This window comes from Vanacampus margaritifer, chromosome 10, assembly GCF_051991255.1.
Source record: "Vanacampus margaritifer isolate UIUO_Vmar chromosome 10, RoL_Vmar_1.0, whole genome shotgun sequence".
Lineage (NCBI taxonomy): Eukaryota > Metazoa > Chordata > Actinopteri > Syngnathiformes > Syngnathidae > Vanacampus > Vanacampus margaritifer.
Window position 1 is genome coordinate 1,925,101 of NC_135441.1, and position 4,900 is coordinate 1,930,000.

A 4,900-nucleotide genomic window follows, 5' to 3' on the forward strand; every position below is an offset into this window, starting at 1 on the left:
GGGCCAATACCTATAATTGGCAGTCAGGAAGGCCGATAACCAATATTTGAAGCCGATATACATTTGTATGGAGGGAAATATGGTGCACGAGTAACTTGTACCTGTAAACATTTTTTTTTTTTGAAAAAAACTTGATGGAACGTAACTGATAAAAAATAAGAAAAATAAACCGGGTTCGGCGAAATAAGACAGGCTTTTGCTTAATCCGGCTTGACATAATACCCCCCCAGGTGTCATCTGCTGTCTCTTGGATGCTGCTTGGGTCATCCTTTTCATTGATGCTTCAGCAGTGTCTCCAGCAGTTAACTGTCTCCACCTTTTGAGTAATATTTCGAAACTTTTGAAATTCTCATTTAATTAAAAATAAATAAACTAACATTTGACCTAGTTACTTTTAAGTAGCTAGGTTACAGTGACACTTGCTCACATCTTAGTGATACAGATAGACTAGCATTTCAAAAGCAGAATAGCCAATATTCATATTCAAATAAGAGTAATGTTACATTGGAAAATTAAACTCAAGTAGAAATTAAAAGTGCAGAAAAAATACTTGCACAAATATTTGAGTACTGTGAGAGATGAGTAAACTAAGAGTGTAGAGTGTGCTTTTTTTATTTATTTTTTTACTGTGTTTGCAAAGCATACATTTAAAAAATACTGAATTTATCAAGAAATTGTAATATTTAAAATAAAATGATTAAATACAGAGGATAAAGGGTTGAGGTTAAAATACCTGTAGCGGCTTAAAGATTCACAAGCAGTAAAAACGTTTTGTTGTAATGTTATGATAGTAAGAGTGAAGATACTTGAATAAAATGTTACTCAAGTACAAGAAAAAAATAAAGATACTCAAATTTTTTCAAAAGTTACTCAAATACAAGTAGCTGAGTACTGTCATTCAATAGGGTTCTGTAGCTCTATAGTAATTTTCACATCTAAGCACTAAGCAGCAGTTTATGAGGTATTTTTAGATTTTTTTTTTTACAGGTACAAGCTATTGATCATATGTTTACACTGGTAGGCTTCAAATCTTTAAATGAAAATCGTGACTTCAATGTCTTCAGTTTTTGTGACAATAAACATGAGCTGAGCTGATTACGAGCTATGGTTGTACAAAAAATCTTACCGTCATACTAAAACTTATTTATTTCTGCCCACTTTGAGTGCTCTGCATGTCAACTAACGTTTAAGCTTTCCACGCGATGTTTGTATCTTGAACCATGTTGAAATTTTCACGCCTGGGACGTCCTCTTCTTCCAAAATGACGCGTAAACTGCTGTGGCTACTCTGTTTGGAATTTCGGACATATCAATGATAAAAACGTGGCATCATTTGAGGTCAACCCATTGTTGTTTGCTGAACCAATGAGGATGAGCTTTAGCCCGCCCAAATCCTCCAGAGCCCGCCCTCTTCTCTACGAGTACAAATCACGGAGCTCTACAAGTACGAATCAGTTTTGCACCATCTGTAGCGAGAGATTTGGTGCAAAAGTCAAGTGGCTGAACAGCAGCAGAAAAAACACTTGTGACTCCTAGTGGCGACCTCTTTGACTACAAGTTGTCATTTCTACAGATGGCAGCAATGACTCTCTTTTGACAAGATTGGGTAGGCGTCAGTAGAAGACGTGAGGCGGAGCTAGAGGGAACAATGGCTGGGGAAGGGAAGAGAACATGGCGACCGGTTGCAAGCAGCTCACGCTCGAGCAGTTTTTTTCAAAGACGAAAAGCATCGACCAACGCAAAAGAGCACATTGATGACGACGATGATCATCATCGATGATGATGATGGTGACTCCGAGGTTGGAAGCGTTGACGCGACAGTAGAAGACGTGAGGCGGAGCAAGATGGCTGAGGAAGCGAACAATGGCGACCGGTTGCAAGCAGCTCACACTTGGGAATTTTTTTCAAAGACGAAATGCATCGACCAACGCTAAAGAGCACATTGATGACGACGATGATCATCATCGATGATGATGATGGTGACGCCGAGGTTGACGCCGAAGTTGGAAGCGCTGACGTGGCGGCTATGACAACGTCATAAAGGTTCACGGGCTAGCGATGCTAACACCGGAAAACGCGGAGCACAACCGAGCACGCTCAGGCGGACGTTCAATCGGACGACGAAGAGTACCCCGAGTCCAATGCATATTCATCGGCGGAGTGGGTACAGTCTGCTACTTGCTATTCCCCGGAAAAAAAGGCCGTCAAGAAAGTGTAACGTCTGCACGCGAAACGGACAATCGAAGTGAAACGTATCTGTTGTGCAAATCCTGCTCGGTCTCCTTGCACGCAGGGCAGTGTTACAAAAAGAAAAACTGTATTTGAAACATCCACATAATTGTAAATAGAACCACAGTTGCACACATTTGTAAATAGTTTGCGAAATTGTTTTGTCAAATTGTTACACTGTTGAATGGAAATAAACGTATTTTGCAATCTAAAAACACTTTTTCATTGTTGGTGGTGGTGTATTACAGAAGTAAAGCACTATTTAGGTGTTTGTGGCATCATTCATGGACAAAAAGAAGTGTACAATTCACTAGAGTGCATGAAATAACATCGTTTCACAAAAAGCTCTTTTTCTCCCCTTTTTGTTTCAAAACAGAGCATTTCGGTGAAACTAACCATTTTCTATTGTTGATTACTGAAGAACGGAATAAGGTAGAAACAAACTTTTTTTTCTGATGAAAGACGAGAGTTCAATCTTTCATTTGGTAGTATGTGTGTTTCCATAGTCCAAACACAACATTTTCTGTGGACCTTGAAAGATCAGTCAAAATGCTTAAATCGGCTGGCACTGGCGACATCCCGTTTCTGAAAACGTCTGGCAGTAAAAGAGTTAAAGGGTTTTTAGATTTTAGAAAACAGACAACTTTGTTTTAAAATTCTGACAGAAAGTGCATTGTGCCCCCAGGCTCAGCATTTCGTTTTAAAGTTAAATGAAAACAAATATCTTAATAAATTTACTATAGTAAATAAGTTTCCCAAAAAATAAATATAACTGAAATATTCAATGTTCAAGTTTTAAAACAAAAAGTGTATCCTCAATGCAGCTACTGGCCAGCTGAGAAATGAATGTCTGATCAACGCAGCTGTCTTCTCTCCTTTGCTTTTTGTGGATGTTCCGTCATTCTTGTGTGCCGCATATGCCGTTGCAGTCTTCACCATACTGGTTTACTGTGATAGAAAGTAGTGAAACACCAATGAGTGACTTACACTTGGAGTGTTTGCCATCAGCTTCTGCACCAACTACTGTATAATGTGGCTTACATACATAGACACATACAGGAAGGCATATCCACCCGCTCACTGCCTAATTTTATCAATATTTCCTCAACTTTAGCCCGCACGCTAATTCCCAAATGTCCGCTAATTCGCGAGTTAACGGTTAGCTCGCGAGTAAACCTTCACCCGCACGCTAACTCCCAAATAGCCACTAAAAAAGGCTATTAAAAAAAAAACTAATAGCCGTTAATTTGCGAGCTAGTAAATTAACTCGCGGGCTAATAGCCACTAATTTGCAAGCTAACGCATTGGCAACTAATGGGGGCAGCTTTATTTATATATCTTATTTAATACACAAGGTATTCAACTGCACACTGGCCCGGTGGCCCTTCTGCATTCAATTTTCTCTTCCACATGTGAGCATCTAGAGAATAACTGAGTTTCGCTCCATATTGTTACTGTTAGCACTGCACGAGCAACCGCTCAGATGGTGCTGTGGGCTGGCCAATGCAGCAGGGAGTCAACAGCAGCTGACTTAGAGCAGACGGAGGAGAAAAGCGCCTGTCGGAGCAATAACAGTTTTTAATATGTCGGCCGTCAAAACAAATATGTCGATATTAATAAAATGCTGAATATCTGTGTTGATTATCGGCCGGGCCGATTATCGGTCTATCTCTAATGATGATAAGTTGCATGTATGGAAGTGGGCGTATAAAGTGGGACTTAGAAAAAGTTCAACATGTGACTTACTCATATACTGTAGAAGCAGTTGTATATCAGTCCATTTCAGCTTGCCCTGACAAAGGCCTACAAAGGCCGAAAGGAAGAGGCAATTTTTTAATCAACTGGCCATGTTTCAATAAAGGCCTTTTACTTGGAACACCTTTAGTGCCTCAGTTTTCTCTTTTTTGGAAATGGTTTGCGGACCCTCCACTGAAGAGCACCAAAGAGACTTTTTTTTTTTTTAATCCAACATATCCTAGCAACGCACCTATATGATCTAATTGTTTGCTTAACAAAATTACATATCTGCTCACCCAGCTTTAAAGGTGGAAGAGCGCTACAGCGCTCCCGTCTGTAATGGTAAATATGGGTTAAGACAAGATTTAAGAGCTGATTTAAAACCGACCTGTTAACATGAGATAGTAACAGAAAGCTAACAAGAGGAAAGTTAAGCGTCATGAATATAACCATAGTACTGTATTCAGTTTCACTAACACACTGCTTCTTCATTTGCACCCACAAATAAATGAAAAAAAAAAAACATGTTTACTTAATTTTGATTTATTTATTAATAGACCAGAAAGAAAGGCTGTATTTTTCAGTTCACTGTAAATACAGCAGTAAAATAGGTTATGTAACCCTAAAAAGGACACGACCAGCTAGTCATAGGTACAGTATATGAGGCTAAAAGCTAAACTGTAAACAACTATTAAAATACAAACTGTTCACAGAAACTTAAATATACTGGGATTTATTTTGATAAATTCACTCTAAATATCACAAATCAAATTGCACATTTTATTGAAGCTGTCAGAGATCTGGCTGTACTGTATCAAGACAGTTCTTGTATTTGCAATTTTCCAATAGGAGGTGCAAAATTATTTTCCAATAACAGAAAAACAAATGAATATATTGAACAATGTGGATACTACTTTATCTATATAACATATTAG

At 38.6% G+C, this 4,900-nt stretch overlaps 1 protein-coding gene across 3 annotated transcripts in view; it reads right to left on the reverse strand.

Moving 5' to 3' along the window:
- Positions 1-4,731: 4,731 nt before the first annotated feature.
- The window catches only part of spdl1 (spindle apparatus coiled-coil protein 1), an 85,524-nt gene continuing 85,355 nt past the window's right edge, over positions 4,732-4,900 (reverse strand). For all 3 annotated transcript variants that reach the window (XM_077578494.1, XM_077578493.1, XM_077578495.1), the window contains one exon: positions 4,732-4,900. This exon is cut by the window's right edge and continues 182 nt beyond it. The gene's annotated coding sequence lies outside the window, so the exon portion shown is untranslated.